Source organism: Sinocyclocheilus anshuiensis, unplaced genomic scaffold (genome assembly GCF_001515605.1).
Source record: "Sinocyclocheilus anshuiensis isolate Anshui unplaced genomic scaffold, SAMN03320099.WGS_v1.1 scaffold385, whole genome shotgun sequence".
NCBI classification, from domain to species: Eukaryota; Metazoa; Chordata; class Actinopteri; order Cypriniformes; family Cyprinidae; genus Sinocyclocheilus; species Sinocyclocheilus anshuiensis.
The window spans coordinates 185,775-198,436 of record NW_015539876.1 but is presented as its reverse complement, the minus strand read 5'-3'; the positions used below and the strand labels follow the sequence as shown (position 1 = coordinate 198,436).

The 12,662-nt window shown below is 36.5% G+C and overlaps 1 long non-coding RNA gene across 1 annotated transcript in view; it reads left to right on the top strand.

Annotated features, from left to right (window-relative positions):
* The window catches only part of LOC107685337 (uncharacterized), a 19,789-nt gene extending 8,305 nt beyond the window's left edge, over positions 1 to 11,484 (top strand). Inside the window, exons 2-3 of the long non-coding RNA XR_001633942.1 lie at positions 10,153 to 10,157; positions 11,376 to 11,484. This is a non-coding gene — a long non-coding RNA (uncharacterized LOC107685337). The remainder of the gene's footprint in view (positions 1 to 10,152; positions 10,158 to 11,375) is intronic.
* Positions 11,485 to 12,662: the final 1,178 nt, after the last annotated feature.

The following is a 12,662-nucleotide window of genomic DNA, read 5'->3' as shown; positions in this document are numbered from 1 at the left end:
TAAAAAAAAATTTTATTGTGGCCCCCCCCCCCCCAAAAAATCCAAGAATTGATATGGTACAAATATACAGTATATTGTGCATCCTTGCTATTTACACATCAGGGATGTCTAGATATGACTAAGATAGATAGAGACTAAGATAGATAGATAGATAGATAGATAGATAGATAGATAGATAGATAGATATTCCTTCAACAGAAACAGGATGGCTGTGATGAACGAGCTGCTGTAGGGGACAACTGAGCTTACCATGATAATAAAGAAAAACAGTTGAAGAAAAACCTTTAGGGGCAGAGTTACCCATAGGACAAACTTATTGATTAGTGGTTGCTTTTCCTAAGCTCAGGAGACTTAGATGAGATTCTCATGTAACTCTCATTTTAGTATAAACAGCATTTCAGATGTTTCTCCTAAAATTCCTTAGGAGAAATAGAAGTAGACACAAATGAGACATGAGAAATATTTGAGAAAAAAAAAAGAGTCAAAATTGAGAATGTGGTGGAAGAAACATAGAATATCTCTTTATTGTCTCGCTGTAATCTCTATCAAGACTCCATCATAGGAATATTTTATTGCTCAGTGGTGCTCATTCTAACCTCAGGAGACGTAGTGGTGATTCTCATGTATTTCAAATTTTAATCTCAACAGTGTGGAACATTTTTTAAATGTAAAGTCGGCAACACCAAAGCTCCAAAAGTATCAAAAAAAATTATTTAAAAAAAAAAACTGTCGCATAGCATATGTGACGTTTCGAGCATGCAGGCTCTTCATCAGTCTCAACAGTGTCTCAGATGTCTCTCCTAAAAATCCTTAGGAGAAATAATAGACACAACTAAGAAATTAGAAATCTAAGCACAGTGTGTAATGTTGTTGAGATCTCTAATCTAAACTTTTGAGGAGACAAATGTGAGAGATCCAGAATCTCTAGCTAAGGAGAAATATCTGAGCACAGCACAGTGTGTGATTTTATTGTGATCTCTTCTGAAGCTTTAAAGGAGACAAATGTGAGAGATCCAGAGTCTCTAGCTAAGGATAAAAATCTGAGCACAGTGTTTTATGTTGTTAAGATCTCTTCTAAAGCTTTAAAGGAGACAAATTTGAGACCACCAGAGTCTCTAGCTAAGGAGAAATATCTGAGCACAGTGTGTGATTTTGTTAAGATCTCTTCTAAAGCTTTAAAAGATCCAGAGTCTCTAGCTAAGGAGAAATATCTGAGCACAGTGTGTGATTTTGTTGAGATCTCTAATCTAAACTTTTGAGGAGACAAATGTGAAAGATCCAGAGTCTCTAGCTAAGGATAAAAATCTGAGCACAGTGTTTTATGTTGTTAAGATCTCTTCTAAAGCTTTAAAGGAGACAAATTTGAGACCACCAGAGTCTCTAGCTAAGGAGAAATATCTGAGCACAGTGTGTGATTTTGTTAAGATCTCTTCTAAAGCTTTAGATAAATATTTGAGATGTTAAAGAGATCTCACTTTTGATTTTTCTTTCCTGGGTAATTCCAGAAAATTAATACCAAAACAGGGCCCAGTTCCAGTAGGATGGCATTAATGCAGTATTCGCCTTTCCAGTGAAACATATTTAGCCCTGAAGCCAAACTAACGAGTATTCATTAAAAAAAAAAAACTCATCAACTTCCTATATAAAAAAAAGTCAGTAAAAAACTAAATTGTAATGAGAGTCAAATTATGGCTTATGCAACACGTGGCAGGCAGTCTGCCATTGGAATTATTTGAGAAGTCTGACAGCTAGGTCACTAATGTTTAATTCATGAAAATGTAAATCATAGTATTATGTGCACAATTAGCTTTACCCATCGCTGCTCAACACTTTTCTCAGCATGGAATTGGTTCTTAAATACACACTGATAGTACAGAACTACAGATCACAACAAACGTGGGTAAACAAGAGTTTTTTTAAAGAGAAAAGTAGTTCATAAGACCGAAATATAAGTATTCACGGATAATATTCACCTCCACTGTGGATCTCAAATCGAATATGGCACCCATGCCGCAGGTTGGACGTCAATAACATCAAACATCATTGGTTCTCAAGTGTCTCATAACTAACGCCATGACATCAAACATGCCATAGGCACCGTATTTGATTTGCGAGCCACAGCGGCGGTGAAGATTATCAATGAAAAATGACAAGAAAAATATACAAGCTGCTGTCTGTCATGACTGCTGGTAGCAGCTCTGTGAAAAGTCAAACTAAATATATAAAAATAACTCAGACACCATTCACTTTTGACCAGTGTGAGCATGGACAGATGGACGACTTTTCAACAACAACAAAAAAGACTCAAACATCTTATGGTGCAACATGGACAGGCCTGTGTTTTATGTAAAACACACACACACACACACACACACACACACACACACAAATGTGACTGATATGCTGATACAAACAGAGTCACACTCTTTATTGAATATTGTAATTTCTGTTTGCAATCATTAACACTCAATATGTAAAAAAGTTATAATAAATTTAGCAGCAAGTGGCAATTAGCAGGGTCTGAGCAGATGGGATAATGGGGAGAAGGGTGATTGCTCTCAAATATCAGAACCTTGCCAAATTTGTTAGACATTCTCAGAGTACAGTCCTGCATGATGTGTCCTGTTTCACCCAATACTTTGCCTGGGGAGCCATGTCGAATTTAACATATTTTTGAGGAGATAAATCTTCTGAATTGATTTAATCTTAAAAAATAAAAATAAAAAAACTGGCATGGCAAAAAGAAAAAAAAGATAATTCTGTTTTATGACATGTTATTATATCAATCAAATGGTTGCAGAGTTATGAGGTTGAATTGACCTTGTGTGCATTTGCACCAAATTTCTTTAAGTTTAGACTTAATGTTCTGAAGTTATAGATAAATTAGTGAGTACGGGCATTGCTTGAAAAGTCATTGTCCTGAGGACAACAATTTTAGAAGTTCAACGTGTTTGGTAATTATTGACAAAAGTTAAGTCAAGTCACCTGTATTTGTATAGCGCTTTATACAATACTGGTTGTGTCAAAGCAGCTTTACAGAGTCAAACAGGAACCTAGTTTGTCAATGATGCAAGACAATAACAGAGTAATTTTTCAGCTAAAGTCAGTTCATTGATGATTCAGTAATGTCATCATCTAGTTCAGTTCTCTCCCAGTAGTGTCTGTGCAATCAGTCAAGCGTCCCCAACTAAGCAAGCCAAAGTCGACAGTGGTAAGGAACCAAAACTCCATCGGTGACTGAAATGGAGAAAAAACCCGTCATCTCCGCTGACATTCAGGGCTGTAGAGGTCGTCTCTAGGTGCTGTTCCACCATTTGGACTGGATACGGACTGGATCTGGGTGGCTATGGTGACCTCGGAATAAGAATGAAAAGACTAATATTAGCGTAGATGCCATTCTTCTTACGGTGTAAAGACATTGAATGTTATGGGAAGGATTAGCAAGATTTTAAAATGTATTTGTTGTTCAATAGGGAGCCAGTGCAGAATTGACAGAACCGGGCTAATATGGTCGTACTCCCTGGTTCTAGTAAGAACTCTAGCTGCTGCATTTTGGACCAGCTGGAGTTTGTTTATTAAGCACGCAGAGCAACCACCCAATAAAGCATTACAATAATCAAACTTTGAGGTCATGAGCGCATGAATTAATGTTTCTGCATTTGACATTAGGAGCATAGGACTGAAGAGAATATTTCTACATTTTTCCCAAACTAATCTAGGATTGGTTATTATTAGATAGTGTTAAGAAAAGCAAATGTGGGATAAAATGTGGTAAAAAATGCACTTGCTCAAGCAACCATGCCATTTTTGCAATACTGTATCAGGTGAGCTACTGAGCAAGTTTACTGTGTTAGAAAAGCTATGCATATGGAGTTGGTTATGTGATGCAAACATCACAATGTATACATTTACAAATAATGCACTATGGTAAAAGTGTTTTTGTCATAACATGGTACTGTGCAAGGAACCACACAAAAATATGTCTTCATTAATTGGTAATCTGCCCCTGGAATCATAATTTGTGTGAATAAGTTTTACTGCTACTAGTGACCATTTCAGTTGGAAACTGCAGTGAATTTTATGGATACAGTTTTGGAGTTTTGCAAAAATGTAGGTAGAAGCACGTTTTCCCAATGAGTCTAGGTTGAACTTCAAACATTTTCCAGATGGAAATAGTAAACCATGTGACCATTTGATTTGGTCTCTCAAGTATTCAGATGAAAACAAAAGAGTCTAAGAGTTTATTTCTCAAAATAGCAATGGACTTGCTAATGCCTATGTGTTTTAATAGTAAAATAAACTGTATTCTAACCAAAATGGCACCTAAAAAATAACAGATTTCAGGGGTAGCAACTGCATTAAGTTAAATAACAGCAACTCAGGCCAACAAAACAAAAATACAATCCTTAATTGAACTGAACAAGACACTCAAAAAAGTCTCACAGTTGATTCCAGCATTACAGTTTTTGGCTATTGCTTACACACGTTTAGCTAAATTTGGCTCATTGTGTCAAAACTCACTGAAGTGCAAAGCAGCGCTTTTGTTTAAGGTATGGTTACACTGTGTTTAAGGTATAGTAACAAAAGCTTCAAGTTTTGTTACTTTGGTCTAAGCATGTGTCTATAGTGTTCAAGCAACGGGCAAAAACTGTAACATCTGTCTAGGCTAAAGTCTCAACATTTTAATAAGCACAACAAATATTTATCACACACAAATACTGGATAGGATACATGTTTAAATAGATCAAGTAACTCTGCAGAATTGTATTTCTTCCACCAGAAATATACAGCATACACTATTTATATACTGTAGCATCTTAGATGGTGGGTGAGGTCCATCAGTAATCCTGGGTTTTGAAATGTCTGTGTGTGTGTGTGTGTGTGTGTGTGTGTGTGTGTGTGTGTGTGTGTGTGTGTGTCCAATTTCACTTTCTGTCCTGTAAGTCTTTGCAATATCCATCTATTTAAGAAAAGGTTCTCAATGACATCATCATAGAAGTGACATCATTGTTGGTGGGCAACAACAAACATCAGTATGAATTAGAAATAGATTGGATGAATTCTGTGATGTTTTGTGGTATTAGTTGATTTGTTGCATTCAACAACATTCCCTTTCGTAATGGCTAACAATAGGACCTTGTTCCCATCCGGTTAATATTTGTGCCATTTTGCAAATAATAATAATAATAATAGTAGTACATGATTAATACATTTCAAGTGTCTGGGACTGACTGCAGCAGATTTCTGGTATAACCTTTCATAGACTTAAAACTACAACACAAACATATTCATTTTTCTAATACTCAATTCAAAAGAAATGATGATTTGCTAACATTATGTGACATATTAGGATAACTTGATCATAAAATGATACCATGTTCAGTTCTGTAAAATAATGTGTTTACTGTAAACCAGTTGGGACAGGGAGTAGTAGTGTAGTAAAAGACCATTACACACAGTACAAAATATTTAGTATGAATAAATCATACACTCTTTTTCTATATCAGGGTGTCCGCAGGGTCTTAAAAAGTATTAAAAGTTGATAAATCAATTTAGAGAAAATGAAGGCCCTTAAAAAGTATTAAAAAGTCTTAAATGCCATTTTCCAAGGTATTAAATTTTGTATCATCTTTTCATTATGTATATTTGTCCAAATAGTGGGGTTCTGTGTAGTTTATTTATGGAATAAATTTATGTAATCTGTTACGGCGCTCACTGACTGACTGAGCTGCTGCGTGATAGCCCGGGGCTTGTTGATCCCGCTCTGCTCTCGCTGAATTTCTGACCATTATCGCATGCTCCCATCCGCTCCCGTGATTTTTGTGTCCGCTCCCGTAAACATTCTAATATTGTATATAATTTTAGCGCATCAGGGCGCCGCTATCAATATGTGGGGTATTTAAATTAAATTAAAACTTTTGAATGAGCGCTCGCAGTCGCAGTTCACTTTCACTTTCAATTTCGCGATCGTGCGGGCACTGTGTGAAGGGAGCACATCTTACGATAAAAGATATTTGTCAATGAGCTCGGGATATGTTGAGGAGAAAATCTTCCAACATCTTGTCAGTTATCTCTCCTTACTTTTGACCTGTGATCAGGCAAATCTGACTTCTGCAGCTCGTGTTGGATGCAGGGTTGTTGTTATTTTTTTCCACGAAATTGGGCTGCTTTTAAACTGTTGCCATGGGTTGATGCACAATTAAAATGATGTAATAGTTGTGATCATTATTTTACTTCTCATGATCATTCAGACACGAACAGGTGCAGTACTGACACTCTGTCAAGTCTGCATCAAATCAAGCACTCTGTAATCACGGGTAAACTGTCTGATCAGTCAGATGTTTGTCATGAGAAGTGTTCCACAAAACAGCTATGGTTTGCAGACAGTTACAAGAGTTGATGTGACAAATACATCTTTTACTTATACTGTGTGAACTCATTGCCCCTTTAGCTCGGAGAGCTTTATTTTCCCTCCTCAATCAGTTTTGTCAGTTGTTTTGTTTATTGGTCTAATTCTTGTTTCTTGGGTTAGTCACTCAATTAATTCTCTTGTGCTTCATTCCCCCCCTTCTGAATTATGTTGTATTGATAAGGAGTTATCACAAAGTAAGTCTGTTTAGTTGTGCTATCTTACAATCAATATATAGTAAATGTAAGTTAAAGTGTCGCCGATGTAACCGGTTAAAACTTGGAGTGGCGATGAGGTCTTAAAATGTATGGAAATAGTCTTAAAAAAAAAGGTCTTAAAAGGTATTAAATTTAACTCCATGATTCCTGTATATACCCTGTATATTACTTTATTTATATAGGCTTCTAAATCCACACATGACCATTATATGTGGAAGACAAAGTTCTCACAAATAATTAACTAGATTTTCCCACTTACCCCTTCTTGTCTTTCTCTAACACACTTACTTTCACCTCCTACGGTTTAGTCATAAATGTTTCATCCTCATTTCAGGAAGTAGCAAATGTGCAGGTTTTTACTGTACACTCTGAGGTCAAAGACATGCTTTTTTGCCTACATACAAACACATGAACAGTTTCTGAATGAACGTAAGATTTATTTTTACACAAAACCATCTCATGTACTGTACATACATGAATATAGATAATAGATTGATCTCATAGACATTTCCTTGACTAATTTCATCTTTGAAATGCCCTTATATTGTGTGCCCCTAAAAAATGAATGCATTATTTACAGAAGTAAATAATAATACTGTTAAATAAAATGCTTGCTTAGGTTGCTTTGTCTCAGTATACTTGTAGACACAATGAAAAAGAGAGAGAGAGAAGTGCAACATGCTTATTATCCCTGACAGAAATGAAGAGAGATAGAGAAATGAGAAGTGGAGTGGCTGAAGATCGTGCAAGGGTCTGGATATTTCTCATAAACTCTTGTGCTTGCAAGCACTTAAAGTGCCAAGAAATGTTGGTTTGCGTGTGCTTTTGAAAGTTTCCCTCAACTCGCACTGTTCTCAGACTAAGAAAAGGCATTGTAAGCAACTAAGTGCACTTCAAAAAAAAATAATAATAACTTGCTGTCGGGCACTAACCAATGAGAAGCATCTTTGAACTTGCTGATTGGGCATATAGAAGTGTGTATGACGAAACAGAGGGACGTGAGCATTGCACCTGCAGTGGTCTCATGACTTTGTCATGGTCTTTGTCAGATATGACTATATAGAGATGAAACAACAGAACATTCTTGGCTAATCTATTCCTGTAGGTGTACTGTATATGCAGTGTTGGGGAGTAACTAGTTACATGTAACGGCGTTCCTAATTTAATTACAAAATAAATGTAACTGTAATCAGTTACAGTTACTAAGAAAAAATGTGTAATTAAATTACAGTTACTTATGAAAATGTTAACGATTACAAAGGGGATTACATTTGAATATTTACACACATCCACATACAGATTTAATTGATTTCTTTCCCAAATTGCACTGACTACTCTGAGACATACGGCCCTATAATGTCCGCGATGCGGAAAACACAGACTGGTTCGTAGAATCCAGTCATAAAAACAGAATTCCTATAGCCTAACGCGGACGGAATATGCCACATTTTGGACGAATAAATCAAAAGTAGGTCAGTGCACTTTAATCAAAACGCGATATGGACTAGTGTCTGTGAATATTAAGCCGCGAAAAGACAATATATGAATCCTGCACGTTCTGCGTGTCTGTGGAAATCAGGCGCGGACTGGTCATCGGGAGAACCAGGACAATTCCCGGTCGCCTGGCAGCCGATTTGGCCCGATATTTTAATATCATTGTTGTATAATTGCCTGCCGAATGTACTAAAGCGTACTTTAATAAAGTAATTGAAAAAGTTACACTACTATTACATTTTAAATAGGGTAACTTGTAATCTGTAACCTATTACATTTCCAAAGTAACCTTCCCAACACTGTGTATATGTCACTGCTTCCCTTCAATGCCAAAGCCTTTAGTGTCCCAGAAGCGTTGAATGCATCTGACGTCTGATTGTAAAACACCCAGTCATGATGAGCCAGGTTTTGAATGCACAGCCCACACGAACTAAACTGCCCCACAGGACCAGAATCAGGCTGGTCCTGTGGTGCATTCTTAAAGCATGCTGGTATTTGCAAAGTATACTGTATATCCCTGTATGGCATGACCACCAAAAAGACTTTTTTATATAAATACAGATATATCTTTATTATTTTTTTCCTCATTCTGACTGGTGGGTGTTTTTCCTCCTCTAACATTCCTTTAGGGACATCATTGCACATTTATGTGCTATATTTGGAAGCTACAGTCTGAGCAATTCCTCTGCATCCATTATCCTTCTGCACACCCTCACTCGGTGTTAAAGAGAGAATCATTAATACACACACATTTCATGTTCATTCTTGTTTTAATCAATTTAATTTAGAAATTGTACCATATTTAGATTTCAAAAAAATAATAAATACAATTTTTAAATATAATAAATTAAATTATATATTTAAAAAAAAAATTGTGCATATACGTTTATAATGAAACATTTTAGTTGATGATAATGTACAAAATGTGTCAAATTGTAACAGATCAAACTGTGACTAAACTTTCAAATATTTTAATTTTAATTAATATATAAAATTAAATTTAAAAATTTATATTATTAATATGAATATTTGTCAATATAAATGTTATGTATCAACATATAAAAGACGTACAGTATATATACATAAAATACTATTTTTGTTGAATCCTTGTGGTATATACTATATTGTATATACTGAAGTATTTGCTACTTAAAGAAGTAGTTCACCCAAAAATGAAAATTTGTTGAAAATGTACTCAGTCTTCGGCCATCCGAGATGTAGATTAATTTGTTTCTTCAACAGAACAGCATTGTATCACTTGCTCTGCAATGCATCCTCTACAGTGAATGGGTCAGTATGACAGTCAAAAAAGCTGAGAAAGGACTGGACAATATTATGGATAGATTACTTCTATTTTAGCCAGAAACAACAGTTTGAATTAACATTTTGATGATGGATTTGTTTGTTACAAACACAGAGTTTTTCGCTTCACAAAAAGTTAATTCATGGACTGGAGACTTGTGGATTACTTGTGGAATATTATGATGTTTTTATCAGCTGTTTGAACTCTCATTCTGACGGCACCCATTCACTGCAGAGGATGCATTGGTTAACAAGTGATGTAATTCTACATCTACATCTTGGATGGCCTGAGGGTGAATACATTTTTTGCAAATTTTCATTTTTAGGTAAACTATTTCTTTAAGTTATGTGTTGCATGTTGTTCTGATGAAATCCAAATCGCAAGTCACACATTTTTACAAGCACATAACTTAGTTCAAGTTCATTATTGTTCACAAAGATGGCTTGAATGAGCACTCTTTTGAAAGTAAAAATGGGGTAAAAGGGACACGGATTATGGCCTTTTGCACAGACATGTGCATTCAGCTATTAACTTGATAGAATTTTTAACAAATTTGAAACATTTTTCATAGAATTTTAAAATTCTAAAGTCCACCTATTCCCTAAACCCACCAGATTGCTCATTATTATGTATTAAAAAGAAAGAGACACAGAGAGAGAAAAGCGAATGTGCAGAATCAGGAGTGCTCAGATCTCTTTATTGTCTCTCTGTGTGTGGGTTGTATTCAGAAGTGGTAGCAGGAGGTGAAGTGCATGTGATTAGTCTTCTCCAATAACAAATAAGTGTGTGGAGTAAATTCTCATTTGCCATCTCCCACGACTGACCTCCACACCTACATACAAAAGACAGCACAATTAATCAAAGCCACGCAAGGCAGGAAATCAGTTCTGTCAGTCGTAGGGCCCATCATTGGCCACACCGCTGATATGCAGCAATCAAACGCTCCTAACAAGCTTTTATTAACAGATGTGTCACAGAGCTAACCCTCTAATAAGGCAGGTCACTTCTCTGCCGCCAGTGTCCTTCCACACGGGGATGAGACAAGTTTCAGGAAGGAACATTTTGGGTTAAATACAATTTAAGCACTTTTAAAAAGAATCTATTGTATGGCATGCTGCTGATTATCACAGCAAATGATTTCAACTCATCCCACAGTAAAATGCATTTACAGTAATGTTCTTATAATGGAAGTCTTTTTAAGTATGACTTTTTGAGTGATATTTTATGTTAAAAGCGCTATATAAATAAAGGTGACTTGACTTGACTTGACATAAACTTGACTGTTTTATTAACCATCATTAGGGTTTACTGCCGGGGTACTCAACAGGTGGCCCTGTTGACTGCATTCATTTTGTGGCCTGCGTCATGCTGAAGATTAATGTATTTTATAATTTGCGCTCAAGAGTAGCTCAAATATTAGTCAGTGTGACTTTATGCTTGCGTCATTTAAATGCAGTTGATACTCCTGACACTTTGCATTGTGTAAATGGCAGATGGTCCAAGAAAAACAAACTTGTATTCAAATTGTCAATGGGTTAAAGCAAGCAAAAAGGGCTCCCATTACAATGAATGGAGCTGTAATCACGACAATAAATGTGTTAATTTTAAATATAGTTTATTATTATGAAAGTACCAGAGATGGCACAGATACACACAGATAAACCATATATTGTCACGTTGTGTGTTTATTGTCTTCATGTTTAATCAGTTCAAGCGTTTCTATCTTCTCTTTATAGAGTGTTTTCACGACACGTCATCAATCCGGAAGTCGGCCATATTGGCGGCACTGAATGTAAACAATGCCATTGAACCGAACGGAACTCGCAAATTTTGCTGCTGAAAATGGTCAGTTATTGTCGTGTTTTGGGCTGTACTTATTGGTCGGACCGGGAAAAACATGTACTATAGACTGCCAAAAGGAGAAGAGTGCAAAAAAACTGTCTGAGGAAAGACGTGAAAGTTGTTAAGTATTGTAACCCATACTCAGAAATTGTGCTCTGCATTTAACCCATCCAAGTGCACACACACAGCAGTGAGTAGTGATCACACACACCCAGAGCAGTGGGCAGCCATTTGTTCCAACAACCGGAGCAAATAGAGCACTGTACATTCACTTCCCTGCCGGTACTGAGACTCAAACCTGCAACCTTCGGGTTACAAGTCTGACTCTCTAACCATTAGGCCACATCTGCCTATTTAGGAGCCAGCTCATACAGATCTTTACCACCTATAAACTTTAGTTTGTCCACATATCGTGCCCTTTCCTGCTTACTAAGTCCTTTTCTGTATGATTTAGCAGCTTCCACATGTTTTTTTCCGTTATTTAGACATCATAAATTAGTAGAACAACATCTTCAGTAGTAACCATGCAATCCATGCTGTTGTTTACATCCGAGTATCTCCAATATGGCTGCACATCTGGGTAACTGACCAAACGGTGACATAGGTGCAAACGCTCTATTCAGTCACAGGCCCTGTCCCAAATGGCACACTTCATGTGCACTTGCGGTCTTACAATGGCCGCCACATGCAAATGTCCATTAAGTCCAGGAGACCGTATGGGTGTCCCATTCTTCATTTGTGGCAGCTATGCACCCTCGATGCACACTTCTGCAGACTTCTACCTGACAGTCAAAGCAACATTATGTCATGAAAGTGTGGACTCAGAGGAAGACCGCCAGGGTTTAGGGTGCGATTTGGTACAGGGCCACAGCGATAGCTGGATGCCTTTGTCCATATTAGAGATTTCCTGGAACACCATGAGTTCTATTACTGCTGTGATGCACAATGTGGAGTTTCTACGAGGGCTCCCTCTGGCATCCTGTATGAATGAAACAGACATTACATGTGTTTAGCGCTCAGTAATGCACACACCATCCTATTTTGGGCATAAATAGGAAAAATAACACTAAAAATAAGACTGTCTTTAAAGAAATTTGTGAACTATATTTGCAAACTATAGTTTGTACATTCCGTGTTTGTTTAATACTCTGTTCTCTAGATCAGTGGTATGAATGCATTTTTTTTTTTTTTGCATTAATATAGCAAAACAAACTGTTAATCCACTTTTTTGTTCCAGATTTTTTACATTTTTCATTTTTATTTTCAGTATTATTTTTAATAGGACAAGGACAAGCAAGACTTAATAAACTGCATTTCTACCAGAAAGACTTAGGAGGCAAGAGAACGCCTGAATAAGATTTATTTATTAAGTGGTATGCAAATTGGTTGCAAATAT